We start from the raw sequence: 17,764 nt of genomic DNA on the forward strand, positions 1-17,764 counted from the left end.
CGTGTCATCTGTGTGCCACAAGATGGATCTGCTCTAACCTGCTCATATTTCTTGGAAGAAAGTTCATTTGGCTTTCTTTCTTTAAAAATATGTTTTGTTAAAAGCTTTTCTTAGGTTACCAAAGTATGTGCATTGTCTCTTTTTTCCAGGTCGTGAGTGCAAGGAAAAATAATAAATGAATAGAATGAGAACCTACCCAAGTGACGCCTATGCACCCCCCCCATACACTAATTAAAAGAATGTAAGTTTTACCACACACACGCCCACTTCTCCCCCAACCTGATACAATAATGTCTCACATGGAATGTAACTGATTTGTAGAAAAGTTCCCTTGGCTTTGAGGTTTACTCCTGTGTAAGTGGATAAAAGGAACGCCTTCATTTTTTACCTCAAGCACAAGGGGGTGGGGTGGGGGTGCCAAGATTATATGCACAGACTAATATTTAGTCATAGGGTGCTTCCAGACAACCTGTTTATTGTGTATCCCTCTTTAATTTGTTTGCAGTGAGATGAAAGGGTATTGGCTGTTTAACAAGCATTCATTCTGCTTTGTTTTCCGGGAGGTGACATGTCAAAGCTAAGTGCATTTTCCTGGCATGTTTCCAGTTGCAAAAAATCTGATCTTTGGGGGAAGTGGGCTTGTTGTGGATGATGTCCCAGTCAATTATAATTGCACAACTTAAATTTACCGCTATGTGATTGAATCCCACCTGAAAATAGCAACAGTCTAGAAGCACAGTTAGTCTATTTATCACATTGTTTACAAATACATTTATGCCCAAAGTGGTTTTTCGTGCAGGTGCACAATGGGGAAATGCTGTCTTGCCACCCTCCCAATAGCGGTTACTGAGACAGCACAGAGGAAGGGCGGTGGCGAGGTGGCACTGTGTGGAAGGACCAAGCTGGCTCTGCTGGTACGTCTGTGTAGCCCCAACTTTGCCCTCATTGAGGTAAGCAACAGTAGTGCCACTGTCAAGACGAGGGGATACAGTGCTCCCTTACCACACCAACTACTCCTGGTGTTCATATAAAAAACCCAAACAGTCTAAATACAATCCTTAAAAGGTAAAGGTAAAGGTGCCCCTGCCCGTACCGGCCAGTCTTGACAGACTCTAGGGTTGTGCGCCCATCTCACTCAAAGAGGCCGAGGGCCAGCGCTGTCCGAAGACACTTCCGGGTCACGTGGCCAGCGTGACATCGCTGCTCTGGCGAGCCAGAGCCACACACGGAAATGCCGTTTACCTTCCCGCTAGTAAGCGGTCCCTATTTATCTACTTGCACCCGAGAGTGCTTTCGAACTGCTAGGTTGGCAGGCGCTGGGACCGAACAGCGGGAGCGCACCCCGCCGCGGGGATTCGAACTGCCGACCTTTCGATTGGCAAGCCCTAGGCGCTGAGGCTTTAACCCACAGCGCCACCCGCGTCCCTCACAATACAATCCTTATGATACATTAAAAAAGAAAAAGATCATGATTAAAAGTTCATTGATTAAAAGTTCATCCACATTTAAGTAAACAAAGTTCACCAGTAGGTAAAGTAACAATATCCCATAATACTTGAGCCCAGAACCCTGTTTTATCCAAGTTTTACACAGATGCTTTTTAACATTTTTATGCGCCCCCTCGCCCAGCTTGTCCGGAGTTTTGGGCTGGGTTGCCATCAATATGCTGATGACACCCAACTCTATCTGTTGATGGATGGCCATCCTGACTCGGCCCCAGACACACTGACCAGATGTTTGGAAGCTGTGGCTGGATGGTTACGTGGGAGCCGGTTGAAGCTAAATCCTTCGAAGACAGAGGTCCTGTGGCTGGGACGGGACGATATGGGATTGGGGGGGCAACTCCCATCTCTTGCGGGGGCGCAATTAGTGCCAGCACCGTCCGTTAAGAGTTTGGGTGTAATCTTCAACACCTCCCTTTCCATGGAGGCGCAGATTGCAGCTATAACAAAGGCGGCATTTTTCCATCTCCGCCAAGCTAAGCAGTTGGCTCCTTACATCTCTCGCCCTGACCTAGCCACTGTGATCCACGCGACGGTCACCTCCAGACTGGATTATTGTAACTCGCTCTATGTGGGGCTGCCCTTGAGACTGACCCAGAAACTCCAGCGGGTGCAGAATACTGCAGCGAGACTCCTTACGGGGTCTTCGCTGCGAGATCACATTCACCCGGTGCTATACCAGCTTCACTGGCTCCCAGTGGAGTACAGGATCAGGTTTAAGGTGCTGGTTTTAACCTTTAAAGCCCTATATGGCCTAGGACCCTCGTACCTACGGGACCGCCTCTCCTGGTATGCCCCACAGAGAAACTTACGGTCTTCAAATAAAAACATATTGAAGGTCCCAGGCCACAGAGAAGTTAGGCTGGCCTTAACTAGAGCCAGGGCTTTTTCGGCCGTGGCTCCGATCTGGTGGAACACTCTGTCACAAGAGACTAGGGCCCTGCGGGACTTGACATCTTTCCGCAGGGCCTGCAAGACAGAGCTGTTCCACCAGGCCTTTGTCCAGGGCACAGCCTGACTCCCTCCTTTGGCAATCTTCGCGGAGCTCTGGCCCAACAGTTGCCAGTGGCTTGATTTGAATTAATTTTATAATGAATGATTTTAGTGTGTTGTTTGTGTTGTACTTTTGTACTGTTTTATTGTTGTTAGCCGCCCTGAGCCCGGCTTCGTCTGGGGAGGGCGGGATATAAATAAATTTTATTATTATTATTATTATTATTATTATTATTATTATTATTATTATTAAGTGAGCCTTCTGGGTTTCAGTGGTGTTCTCTGAGAAGCAAATGTGCATAAGATGCCAGGCTTAAAATAACATTCAAACCTGTGCAGGATTAGAAAGCAGAGCTTCATTTGACATGCAGTTCATCATAGGTCAGGTCAGGAACCCATTTTTTACAACGTAGAAGCTCAGGCCCTAGAGCAGTGGTTCCAACCTTTTTGTGGCCATACCCCACCTAAGTATCTCTAAAATCCTGATGTCCCCCCCCCCCCGGTGACATATAATTCTTATTATTAAAAAAGTGAACTCCTATTCACGTGGAGGAAGCCTAAAAGGCCATTCACTGTTAATAACTCATTCTTGCTTCAGGATGAGAACAGAAATCGGGCAGTGGCGGTGTGGCGGCAGCAGAAGGCCCCATTAGCTAAAGTGGTACCTCAGGTTAAGAACAGTTTCAGGTTAAGAACGGACCTCCAGAACGAATTAAGTTCTTAACCTGAGGTACCACTGTACTGGTGAGGTAGGAATTTGGTTATAGGATGTGACTTAAGGTAGCGTCTGGTAGTAACACATAAGCTATTTCTTTGGTTCCTGTGTTACCAACCACTTTGTGACACTTTCAACGCTAGACCTTTACCTGTCCCTCTAAACAACTGGCATGGATGCTCCGCAAAGATGCCACAGACACCTTTTTTCATGGCTGCCACATGCATACAACACTCCACAGGTATCACCTGTACACACTCTTGAATAGCTGCAATAACAAATAGTAATGCAATAAAAAGTACAGTGGTGCTTATTTATTTCATAACATTTATACACTGCTTGCTGGGGGTGGGGAGCCAACCACCCTCAAATCAGTTTACAAAAAGTAAAACGAATATATGCAGTAAAGCATATGCAGTATACCATTTCAGGAACTCTTGAATAGTCCTGCTGATTTCAGTTTAGATAGTTGAATCTGAATGTATAAGGAAGGGATGGCCACAGATATTTTAGTACCTGAGGTGAACCACAAAATGGTGCCTCTCCATCCCCAGAAGAAGGATGTGCGGGCCATTTTCGGACCCAGAAGAGAGTGTAACGGGGCTGGGCTGGGCTTTGCTTCATGGTATTACATGTGACAGGGACACGGGTGGCGCTGTGGGTAAAACCTCAGTGCCTAGGACTTGCTGATCGTAAGGTCGGCGGTTCGAATCCCCGTGGCAGGGTGAGCTCCCGTCGTTTGGTCCCAGCTCTTGCCCACCTAGCAGTTCGAAAGCACCCCTAAGTGCAAGTAGATAAATAGGTACCGCTTTATAGCGGGAAGGTAAACGGCGTTTCCGTGTGCGGCGCTGGTGCTGGTTCACCAGTTGCAGCTTAGTCACGCTGGCCACATGATCCGGAAGTGTCTTCGGATGGCGCTGGCTCCCGGCCTCTTGAGCGAGATGGACGCACAACCCTAGAGACGGTCAAGACTGGCCCGTACGGGCAGGGGTACCTTTACTACATATGACACGGAGCCACAGCCAATCCTTACTCACTTGTGTACACACACATATACACACAGAGAGAGCCAGAAATATACACATTATAGTTTAATGTGAACATTTTTAATTTTTTTTGCATTCATTCACAGAAAATGTAATCAGTCAGAAGAATAGGATACCTAGGATTTTTTTTTAATGGAAATGAGAGCTGGCTGGAATAAAAACAAGTCCATTGCTTGGCTGGCAAACAACCAATTATTTAAAAATGATATATTGCCCACTGGTGCAACTAATAGAACTAAAGGACAACAGTATCAATAGGACACAAGAATCTGTTTCTAAAAAATAAGTGAGAATATATTTTCCCTTAGCAGACCACATTTGAATTTTGTTTTTAAAAAATCACATGGGAAAGATATCAAGGAAGCAAACAGAACTACTGTTATCAGGGGTTGTGGCCATTGTCACAAGTTGTACAATAATCTACTGCTGCTCTAACATATAACCTTATTCAAATATAATTATAGCATTCTGGGACTTCCACGTCTCATCAAATGTTTGCATAAGATTTAGAAAGAAATATCTGTTCTGAGCTTGACTGTTGCGAGTCAAAACATTTTCTATTCCTAGAACTGTAGATTGCTGTGAGATCACCTGGATTTCCTCAGCTCACACTTTAAAAAGAGAAGAAAAAGCAAAGCTAGCATTTTTTAAATTATTATTCCTGGTGGGCATAAAAACAAAAAGGGGAGACAGAGTAGTGAGTCACTCATTATGTGCTGCAAGAGCTACGCAACTAACTGCAAGGAAACATTAAACCTCTGAATCATTCTCTGTCTGCCAGACCATGGAAACCTGGCAGTTCTAGCATGGACATAAGAAAACGCTTGTCTCCCAACGTGATTTTTTTTTTTTTTAAATCTGAAGAAATTTGACACTACAGTAGCTGATTTTGAGACATCAAAAACGAGCTCGAAATAAGTCATTTATACCTCTGAAATGTATCGCTTTATTTTAAAGCAGCGCATGCAGACAAAATTCCATTTGTGACATTCAAACTGGTTATCAGCTTCTGTTAGTGCATTCTGGTATGCAAAGTAAGTTATAACCTCATCATTTGCCTTCATGATATTATGTGAGACAGAGGGCGAAGGGGAGGCAGGGTGAGTGAATGCAGTGCCCCATTACCACCGAGAGGTGGCCTTAGTTAAATATATATTTCAGCACAGCGTGAGAGGCAGAATGAACATGCATCTGTGTTTTGATACTCCTGGGCAAAAAGTACTCATGAATGTTTGGCCATCCGTGGAAACAGTGTATGGCAGGCATCCCCAAACCTGCGGCTCTACAGATGTTTTGGCCTACAACTCCCATGATCCCTAGCTAACAGGAGCAGTGGTCAGGGATGATGGGAATTGTAGTCCCAAAACATCTGGAGGGCCGAAGGTTGGGGATGCCTGGTGTATGGCTTTCACCAATAGAGAAAGTAGCTGCATGAGGGGGTTGTGCTTTCCCTGTGTCTGAGAGACACTGCTCCCAGATATTGGGTAAGAGTGTTGGTGGTGCATTACAGTTGAGGCGAAATGTAACTTTTGCATATGGCAAAGGGGAAGGGGGAACATGAGAAGAAAGCATACTTTGCAGCAACCCTCCCCTTCCCTTTCTCACCTGTATACGGTGCTATTGGAGCTTACCTGCAGGTGGAAATTAGTGCATCCCCTGTGTTTGGGGCTCCCTATCATTTGAAGGTGAATGTTCACAATAGCTTTGGAATATGATTTTGGTCTCTGGATTGTGTGTCATGCTAATATAAAAAAAGCAAATAAATATATAAACAATGATGCCATTGGGATTCTGGAATGATGACTACCCTAGTCACAGCACTTTTTATAATGGCAGGCTTAAGTCCTTCATATCATCAGCAGTGAAATAAGTAGGAGATAATACCACACTGAAGCAACATCACTGTCATCAATTTTAGAAAATGACTCAGTAGATCAGCCAAAACTTTACCGATGACAGCAGTGTGTTGTTAACATCTTTCTCCGTAGTGTCATTGGAAGTAGAGATATGCCAGACATCATTCCCTGTCTTAGAGATCAAAAACAGAAAGGGAGGAGAGAGAGAGAGAGAGAGAGAGAGAGAGAGAGAGAGAGAGAGAGAGAGAGAGATGTTATTAATAGATTATACCACAATCTGGAATGGTTGTCACCATAATGAAGGACAAATAAGGGCAACCCTTGCATTAGCTAAGTGGGACAGTTGCTCTCTGATTGGAAGTTCCATTTTAAGAACTGTCTCTTCCTATAATAATTTGCAGTGCTTTGGTGCATTGCAAAAAGGTTATAGATTTCTTCAAGTGGAGGAACTCGTCTCATCATAGTTGATACTCGTGGTGTCCTAATAGTGCTCTGATAGAACTCCATTTTGCTTGTATGTGTGCAAGTTAAACCACAAATAGCTTTGGGGGAGAGGACAAGAAGATTGTAACATGTCTGTTTATATAATCAGATTTTCCTCTTCGGTGCAGCTCATTCCTCTTTTGGGGGCTGTTTACATTTAGGTGGCCTTCCCCTGGGGAACTAACACTGCAGATGTCTAGTGCTATGCCATCTGCCTTTCATGTTCCTATATCCATTATGCCCATGGCTGCAGCTTAAAGGACAATCTTGGTGGGTCAGGGGAATAACCTTTTTTAAAAATAAATTTTAAAAATTACAGGAGGTACTGCAGAGAATGAGCACAGGGCCTCCATGGAAAGTTTTTCAAAACTAGAACAATAATAAAACAGGTTTGGTTGTTTTTATGGGTGCAGAGATAGATTTGGTCAAAACAGCATGAAGGAGACCTGCGACATCTTGTATCATGTCACTGATACAGTCTGTGTCTGTGTTATTACTGACAACAGTTTTGTGAATGGCCCACTTTTAATTATATCACCTGTGTTACTGTATTTCAGTTCCCTCTGGCCTCACTGTTTCTCCTGTAACTATGTGTGTATCTATAATCCAGGATAGGACTTCATGCATCTGCTAAAGGGGACTCTAGTCCACAAACACTTATGCTGGAATAAATGTATTGGTCTTTAAGATGCTGTAATGTTCTTGGGTTTTTTTTTTGCTGCAACAGACTAACAGAGTTACCCATCTCTGGCTGCTTGTGACCTTCAAGTGACATGCTGCAATTCTCTTTGCTGTGGCTGATAACAGCATTTGCCAGCAACTTGGCATCCAGGATTGTAAATTGGCAAACTGCATTTCTCCCACTAGAGGGGCACTATTTGAGGTGATATCATCTGTCTGTTCCAGTCAGGGTCCACAAGCTCCTGCTATTCCAAGAATCTCATTTGTGTGTTATTTTATTTCTTGCATTTCTATGCCTTCTTTCATCCAAGGATCACGGGGCAGTTTAGATTATAAGAACACAAAAATACATAACATAGTAACAAACAGAAACAGTAACTCCTCCACCCTGATACATAGGTTGTTTAAGGCCTGGGAAAAGAGGAATGTTTTTTCCTCTAATGCCTAAAGACATGTAGTTCAAAATAAAGTAGTGTAATGCATTTGCCACCAGCTTGTCTGCAGGAGTTGCTGGAAGGAGTCATACAAGGCACTATCCAACCATCTTAGGAACTCCACTTCAGATTTGTGTAGGGTTTACCCCTTAGCCTTTTGTTGTCCTGAAGATATCCTGCAAGGCAGTGGAGGTATAGGAACAGTTTCCCTAGAGGGGCTACCTTTCCAGTTTGACAAGCCCCACCTGCTCTTCAGCCCAGGAGATTTAATTTTCAACAACAAAATTCAGAGAAAACAAGCCATCCAAGGACTTCTGTTGAACATCCACCAATATGTTATTGAGCTCATAGCAGTTATTTCTGAAATGCCAACTGAGAACTATTTCTGGCTGGCTAGAATCCATTTGGAGCAGCCCAACAAAAGATATAATGGGACAGGATGAAACAAGGGCGTAAGTGTGCATCTAGTGAAGTTCATGGAGCCAAGTGCTTTGAGCAAGAGCACTTAGGCTAGAACCTAAGGTTGTAACAGATAATCATTTACTTGGAACAGCTTCCCCATTTGTATTTCTGGGGCATCAGCCCTGAGCCAATATCAGCAGTTCAATAATGGTACAAATGGAACAGAAGAAGACAAGTGCAAAAGCAATAAATAGAAGTCGACCGATCCTCACTGATGCAGCTACAAGATTGTTTACGCTTTAATTCCACTTGCTGTCTCCTAGGTTGATAGAATCCAATTTACTAAACCAGATAATGAACAGCCAGTCTGGTAAATTTCACTAGTTAGCGATCCTAAACTTTTTAGTGGGGAAGGAATTGAAGAAACTTGAAACAATCATTACAATTTATTTATTTTTAAATAAAAATATTTTTAAATGGAATTTGCCTTTATGACTTTAAAGAAAAAGCATTCAGTGTCAAAGTTTAAAAAGGTAAGGCATTTTTAAAGGAGTTTTTAAAGTTTGCATCTGGCCACATAGGTTACAGTGGCTCCCAAACTTTTGCCCAAACAGTCTACTTGAAAATTGCTGAGGGTCCTGGCGAACCGCTTAAAACGATTTTTCTGCCTGTTGTAGCAATTGTAACATTCTGTGCTAGATGCTACAATCGTAACATGCTGTGCTAGATACTACATAAGAACTTGTCATGATTCTTAAGGTTTGCATGTGGTACATCTAGTGAAGAGCAGTTTCACAGTTTTGATTAAAGTTTTAAAAAACCCCACCACCATTCTATCAATATTCTTTTTGCTGCTTTCCTTCTCTTCCCGATGCCTCAGGTGTAGTTTCCTACCACCACAAATTCTGTGAAAAACATAAAAATTCTGAAGCACCAGAAACTGACAGCAAGAAAAATAGTTCATAAGCAATAGGTTGGTTGTGCAAATTAATGTCATTCTGTTAAAAGTCGATTCATCTAACTAAATATGCTTAGCACTGGCACTGCTTCGCCCTTATGATTTTGGGCCAAACCAGCAGTCATGTTAATTGTATGAATGTAATTAATGTGCACCATTATTGTTAATAAAATAGGAAGCCTGGGAAGCCCTGAGACTATGAGGGAATGGGAACTTTAAACCTTTCCTTGGAATGGGTCTGGCAAAAGTCCCATCTCTGAAGCTGTCCTGAAGCTCTTGATTCCTGAGAAGGGTGTGAACAGAAAACAGAATAGTATGATTGTATCAGAAGGCCCAAGGCAAATTTTTTGAGGGATGCAAGACTTTAGCATGTTGTTGTTGTTGCATCACGGACCAAACATATATCCACAGCTACTGGGGGCAGAGTACCCATAATTTTCAATTATTTTCTTTATTTCTTTTGTTGAAGGTTAACATACAAAGAAGTCAATTTTAGAGAAATTAAACAATGTGAATAAATGTTCTCATATCACCACAGTAAACAAATCTTAGCAAAAAGAGAGCTAAATATTGACTGATCTTGACTGAAGAAGAAATACGATAGTGGCATAATAGATAAGGCATGTGTCCACCTGCTGCAAAAGTCAGTGTGAGGGGGGTTTCTTTTGTTTTGAGCAACATGCAAGTTCTACAACTCAAAGAACAGTTGAGCTTCCATTTTCCTACCCTGGAAAAAAGGAAAAACATTGATCAAGATTAAATGAAAATGCATAAAGGAAGTTACTAATTCCCACCTTTCACCCTACCACAATTGCTACCACTCGTCTTCTGAAATATGTAGAAACTCTATGGTAACATAAAGATAACTTGCAGAATAAAATTGAAATATGCTGGGCTTTTTTATTTCTTTAAGGAATGCATTATTACTTCAGTGCCATCTGGTGGATTCTGCGTGTAACAGGTTTAAATGTCAACTTTCACAGAGAGGCCCAGGTGACCTCAGTGGGTCAGAGTGTCTTTTACCAGCTTAACATAGTAAGACAGCATAGCCACTTCTAGAAAAAGGATGGAGTGACTATTGTCATCTGTGCGCTGGTAACCTCCAGACTGGATTACTGCAATGTGCCTTTGAGGTTCGTCAAGAAGTCTTGCAGTGCGATTGCTCACTGGGGTAGACCATCACCATCGTATTAAGCTGCTGCTGAAAGAATTGCACTGGCTGCCAATTAAGTTCAAGGTGCAAGCACTGGTGTGCAAAGCCCTAGACAGCTTGGGACCAAGATACCTAAAAGATAGTCTCGCCTCTTACATACCAAACTGATCACTGCACTTTGCAGGAGAGGGACTCCAGCAGATACTATCGGTCGCTTCTTCTTCTTCTTCTTTGGCAATCACTAGTAGCTGAGTAAGATTGTCTTCCATAAACACGGTTTTAACAATGAGTCCGTAAGAAGGCCAATTCTGGACCCATATGTCCTTCCACAGTGGGGACATTGGCTTCTGGGCGCGAGTTGATCACGGTGTGGATGTGCCAAGCATGCCTTCCTCTTAGCACGTTTCTCCCTTGTGTCCTGAGTTTGAGTGTCTTCAAATCCCATGACACCTTTGGTAAAGGCTGTTCTCCAACTGGAGCACTCGCAGGCCAGTGTTTCCCAGTTGTCAGTGTTTATACTACATTTGTTTAGATTTGCCTTGAGACAATCTTTAAACCTCTTTGGTTTACACTGAGGTATCTGTCCCACACAATACAGGAACCAGGCCTTTAGTGTGGCGACAGCTAGCCTCCTGAATTCTCTCCTGTTACATTTTAGACAGATGCCATCTCTATTGTCTTTTCAACACCTACTGAAGACCTTTCTCTTTTAAAAAGCTTTCAAAGTGGAGATCTTTATCCCAGTCTGCATCTGCATTAGAACCATTTTAAAGTGTTTTCATATGTGGAATTGTTTTAAATGTTCCCATTGTTTTCATTTGCGGAACTGTTTTTATGAGGGCTTGGTATATTTGGAATCTTGGCCGTTTGACAGATAATGAGGTCAAATGGTAAGGTAATTTTCCCCCAGAACTACACATTCACATACATAAACCCCCATATCTTCATTGTATACGTGTGGCTTGTTCAGCATGAAATTAAAGCTACAGATATGTACAATGCAATTGGAAAAAAGAGCAATGCTTCAATATCCACATTTTAATATATTTTATTGGATTTCAGAAATCCATAAATGAGTAGAAGATAACCACTTGCACAGAACAAAGAAGACTGAGAGAGCAAAACAGTTCCCCTAAAGTGTGTATACATACTTTTAGTTATAGAAATTATATAGTGGTAGATCATAAAATATCAGGGTGGTGTAAAAGGACAAAACATAAACCCCATTATAAACAGTACAAAATAACCATTAATGTGACTTGCCAAAGCACTGGCCCTTGCAAGTCCATAAGTATGGAAAGAGGTTGCAAACATGTTATTGACGTTGCCATTTATATGTCAGGGTGTACTTGCCAAGTGACTAAAGATAGATGCTGGCAGATACAAAATTTGCATACCACTGCAGCAATAATTGTTATAAGAGGTTTACATTGAAGACGACCCTTGAAGGGCTAGCTCTGGAATTTCAGCCAGACAGATAAGAAGAGGGCGGCCCAGATTGTAGCAATGAAGAGTCGCAGCTGCTTGTTTAGACATGCTTACAAATACCCATTCATGGGAAGGTTAGCAACAGCAACTCTGCACCAGCTTGCCCATCACATTTTGAAAGTTGTTGTGCGGAGTTCGCACAGTTAAATGCTCTGGTGCAGGTTTCCTGGAGAACCGAGAAGAATCATACCAGGTTCCTTACTCAGCAGTGAATATCCAATATGCTTTGTATGTATCAGCAGCTTTGATTTGACACTAAACAATATACATTTGTATTTTAAAAATATAAGTATGGGCACTTGGCTATGTGATTGTTGTACCAGTGATGTGTCACTGTCTGATAAATGGTCAATATTATATATGCCTCTGCAGTCATTCCAACCTTGAAGCCTATTGCTGTCTCCTTACCTTGCAAAGTCTTCCTTTGGACATGGAAATGTATTCATGCTTTTAGAACAATTTGCAGTTTTTTTATTTTGAAAAATAGCATTTTTAAAAACCACTCATTAATGCTAAGTTCTTGTGGCAGTGCACATCAATTTTTTCAAAGTCATAAAATGTGCAAATTCAATATGAAACTTTAAAACAAGATCAGAATAAAGCCAGAATAGGAGCAGGAGTCAGTTAGAAACTGCATCATTGCTCAGAACCAATTTGAAATTAAATTTCCCCCAAAGAAAAATGTTTCCTTAAAGTCTAAGTAATAATAAAAAATAACCTGCTTTGATAACTGCTGTATCGGAGTTGCTGTGCCTGCAGTGATATGAGGGAGATTTCCTTTTTGAAAACCCACTATGTTAAGCCATTCTGCAACTCCAGTTTATGAATGGTTTCTGATACTGAGAAATAAAGGCATCTACAGAGAAATCTGTTCATTTTAATAGCTGGTGCAACAATGTGCATATACTGAAACCCTTACAAAATATATCACATACCAGCAGTTGGGCTGGAATATCTCTTGGAAGTCAGCATTTGCCTTGTCTTAAAACTGGTCTATGGGGCGAAGAAGTGTAATCAATGGTCTGCTGTATTTGACTGAGTGTAAGATGCAAGTGGGACGCGGGTGGCGCTGTGGGTAAAACCTCAGCGCCTAGGACTTGCCGATCGAAAGGTCGGCGGTCCGAATCCCCGCGGCGGGGTGCGCTCCCATCGCTCGGTCCCAGCGCCTGCAAACCTAGCAGTTGGAAAGCACCCTCAGGTGCAAGTAGATAAATAGGGATCGCTCACTAGCGGGAAGGTAAACGGCGTTCCGTGTGCTGCGCTGGCTGGGCAGATGCAGCTTGTCACGTTGGCCACGTGACCCGGAAGTGTCTGCGGACAGCGCTGGCCCCCGGCCTCTTAAGCGAGATGGGCGCGCAACCCTAGAGTCTGTCAAGACTGGCCCGTACGGGCAGGGGTACCTTTTACCTTTTTAAGATGCAAGTGCAAGACAAGCTTCCCAGCCAAAGGTTTACTTGTAATGGTTTAGATGTCGTCTTTGGGTTGCTGCTGTGGAATTTTACGTGCAAATTTAGTGGGGATAAAAGTGACAGGTTCACATTCAGTAGATAGACAGGTGCTTCACAAGTTTATTCCCTGAATTCTGCCAAAGCACACACCCCTTGATCTGTGGCATCCCTGCTATGCGTCCCCACAGCTATCCTGTGCCAAATGGTGTTTCTTCCAAAGTTCACAAACGCTGCTGTCAGATCAGAAATAACTGTGACTGCCTGTGCTTTGCACGTTTGCTTGAATAGCACCATCGGCAGCGGCTTGCTGCAAAGCCTACCGATATCTGAAAATTGTGTGTTGATATGCAAGGAAGGGCTCCCATTTATGATGGATGCACATCTTTGGAACTTTTGAATGGAGCTGAAAAGGTTGAGTGATAATAACTGCTCAAGTACACCTAGTGAGTTTAATGGGTGAATGGGGATTTGAACTAGGATCTCCCTACGTAGCAGCAGTGGCGTAGCGTGGGGGGTGCAGGGGGGCCGGCCGTACCGGGCGCAACATCTGGGGGTTAGGGTTAGGGGCGCAAATCCACGGGTTAGGGGGCGCAAATCCACGGGTTAGGGGGTGCAAATTACTTGCCTTGCCCCGGGTGCTGACAACCCACGCTACGCCACTGCGTAGCAGCCATAAATACAGTGGTACCTCGGGTTACATACGCTTCAGGTTACATATGCTTCAGGTTACACACTCCGCTAACCCAGAAATAGTGCTTCAGGTCAAGAACTTTGCTTCAGGATAAGAACAGAAATCGTGCTCCAGCGGCGCGGCGGCAGCAGGAGGTCCCATTAGCTAAAGTGGTGCTTCAGGTTAAGAACAGTTTCAGGTTAAGAACGGACCTCGGGAACGAATTAAGTACTTAACCCGAGGTACCACTGTATATACAAATTGAAAGACTCCCTGTCCCTCTGGACATTTCAGGAAGATCAATAGGAAGATGACAATCCCATGATAAATGCTTCAAAACATTCCAGATGACAGTGTGGCTCATTCACAGTAGATAAGTTGTTTCAGTGGCATCACCATGATAAATATAACCAATGCAACGAACCTTTGTGACCGTTCTGCATTCGTTCGTTTCCTGTGCTATCTCTCAAGTGCCATGAATTCTGGAGCCTGAGCAAATGGGACTTTTGATAATCAGTGACAAAGGTCTGGATCGCTTTAAAGAATGTGGGTGGCATGTAGTCACAGTGAAAGACAGGGGAGACATAGGAAGGCCTGTGGCTCAGAGAACATGCAGAAAGTCCCAAGTTCAATTATTGGAATATTCACTTGGAGCAGTTGGTAGAGCATGAGATGCTTGATCTCAAGGTTGTGGGTTCAAGCCCCACATTGGGCAAATGTTTCCTGCATTGTAGGGGGTTGGAATAGCTGAGCCCCGTGGTCCCTTCCAACTTGACAACTCTACAATCCTATGATTCCTTCTTTTATTTGCTTAAAATTTTTTTTATTAATTTTCACATTAAACATTATCTTCACATAAGTATAAAAGAATAAACTAGAAAAAAATAATAAAAAACCATTTTCACACAACATTAAATCCACATTTTGGGATTACTCAGAGCCCTCGACTTCCCTCCATTCCCTCCCCGGTTCTTTTATATTATCTTAATTTACACATATCAATAATTTCCTTATCTTTAATTATCTCCAAATTTAAACATTCTCCTTAATGTTACAAGTGTTTTTTAAAAGCCTGCTACTGTACTAACTTCCCTACAATGCTTTTGTACATATGCAATAAACATTTTACATTCTTTTTTATATTTGTTATCGTCTTGATTTCTAAGTCTTCCAGTTAATTTAGCCATTTTGGCATATTCCATTAATTTGAGCTGCCAATCTTCTTTAGTGGAGACTTGTTCTTCTTTCCAGTGTTGGGTAACAATATCCATGCGGCCATTGTTACATACATAAACAGATTCTTGTATTCTTTCGGTATATCCATTCCTGTAATACCTATTAAAAATGCTTCTGGTTTTTTTTTTAAATAAAGGTTATTTTAAACTTTTTTTCCAATTCATTATAAAGCACTTCCCAGAAACCTTTTTAAAAAATAAATAAATAAAAAGATTCCTTATTTTCTCTTTTTCTCCTGCAGTGGCTGTATATTTCTCTTCTGTCCTGCCTGAGTGTACAGTAAACCTACAACTTACGTGGGGATTGCATTTCAGGGATGGAGCCTAAAGTCAAAATTGCATATAGTGAAAACACATTGGGTGCAATGGCGAGTGGGATTCCCAAAGTCTCATTTCCTAGGCACCCACCCCCTTTTTATTTTTTGCCAAGTGTGTAAAGCTGAATGTGCACAAGTTAAATGCACATAAGTTGTGAGCTTAATGTATAGTAATATTAAAACAAAAATGAGGCAAGGGTACCATCACCCTGCAATCCTAGAGCCCCATGGCCATAGGAGTGGGAATGGTGTGTGTACCTAAAGGAGGAGATTGTTTTATGTGGCCAGTGTAAGTGTAGCACCAAAAGAAAGAAACGTCCTCTTCCTGAAAAAGAATGCACCAGCAGATGGATATTCTGATCTGAGTACTTCCTCAAAAGCAAAGAAAGCTTTGTAAGCATAAGGATGCAGGACTGAGGTTGGGTGCAGAGGAAAATGACCTGATTACTGCCAGTCTACTGTGAGATATCATTTGTCAATTCCCATCCACTGTCTACATACACATGAGTAACAGGAAGAGGAATAGAGGGATTCTTGTGCAAGAGCTGTAGGGGGACAATGGGCAACAACTCACTCTGCACCCATTGCTGTGTTTTAGAGTCATCTTCCAGATAGGTGCAGAATCTTCCCTTAGCAGTTCCACAAACACATGCAGGGCTCCAAAGTTATCACCAACACCTCGTGATCAAATTGTATCAAATTCAGCTGATAAAGTGTAATAAGATCAACGGGTTTCAATTTGTTTCTGCCACTCTCCAAACATCAGTTGTTGTAAATCACAGCCTAGTGCCATCTCTGAGCCATAACGCAGTTCAGAGTCAGATCCGCACGAATGTCACATTGTCTAGGTGCATCTGGAATTGCTGCACAACCACATGGAGCTGCTGGTCTACCATTCAGGGTGGAAGCCCTCCAGCCGGCACTCCCACGCGGCGCCCTGCCTGCCCCACTGCCTCTGCCAGTGGTAGAGAAGCACCGCCACCATTGGTGCTGATTGTGGGAAAGATAATGTCCATTTGGGGTGATATCTCACCCCAAATGGTCCTGATCTTGTAAGAAATGGGTGCTGCCTGGCAGGTCACACAGCAATTGGTGGCAGAAGAAGCAGCAAGAGCGGCAGGGCAGGGTGGCAATTTCAGTTTTGCATAACTGTTCCTGCCTAGGAGTGACTTTGAGAGGGATGATTGGAGCTGTAGTCAAGGATGATTGCCAACAGATGGAGGGCACAATTTGGGAAAGGCTGGTCCAAGGTATACTTACAGACAACTACCCTTGATCAAGAGCTCCACATTTATCAAGGCAGTTTCTGGGTAGGCGTTCTTCCATGTTGCAAAGCTGCAGCTTGATAGTGCTTTATAGCTATGGCTCCGGCCACTTCCATGTTATGGAAGGAAGTTAATCTTGCAGATGAAATCCATCCATTTCTGACAAAACTAGCAGCCTGTTAAAAAATAATAATAATGCAGAGACCACCAGTGGTGAAGCCTCCTTAACTTTCAGTGCTTCCTCTTGCTGCCGTTCTTCTACACGTTGGTAGCAACATGAACAACTTTGGCCATGGAAACCCAATAAACAAGGCGGTCAGCTGCATTCCAATAATACTTTTAGCTACTGAAAAAACATGGAAGCTTAAATTAGTGAATGTCTTTCAGCAGCAGGTGCTTGCTATCAGCAAGCATGCAAGCAAGAAATCAGGCTGCAGAAACAGGAACTGCAAAAGCCCCAAGTAATTTATGGAACAAACCCATCACAAAAAAACTTAAAGTGAAGCCTTTTTACCTTGTCCCGTCTCCCTTTGCGCGTTGCCCCACGTGGAATGAGAAAGGAGAGTAATGAACACCAGGGTGTGGTTCACGGAGAAAGGATTTATTCAGTTCTGCGCAGAGGCAACCAGCAGAATTGCTTCCAAAGGCTGGCGGCACTTACAGCAAGCAAGCTAGCATCTTTTATACCCTTCACATCACCCCATTCCCCTCATTCCCTTATTTGGCTCATCTAGTGCCCCCTTGGCACTTTATCATTGGCTCCGGTTTTCTGCATAAGCTGCTTCTTTATATGGCTATATGGTATGGCTACTTGTTCCTCTTTACACAACATATTTTTCTACATCCTTACAGCGTGTGCTCGTGACACAACTCTGTTGCAATTGTGACACAACTCTGTCCTCCTATTTCTCTGGTCACCTTTGTAATTTTCCTTTTTACACCGTTATCTCCTTCAAAAGGAAAAGAGGTCAACTGACATAGGCGGTTGAGTTTGTAGCCTCCTGTGACCTGCCATCACCTTCTGCGATGCCACTGACCATGCTCACATTAAGGCCAAGATATAGAGAAAATAATCCTGGTGTCTGTGGATCATAACAGTGAAACCTGAGATCCCACCT

The sequence above is a fragment of the Podarcis tiliguerta genome (genome assembly GCF_965153285.1).
Source record: "Podarcis tiliguerta genome assembly, chromosome: 1".
Taxonomy (NCBI): Eukaryota; Metazoa; Chordata; class Lepidosauria; order Squamata; family Lacertidae; genus Podarcis; species Podarcis tiliguerta.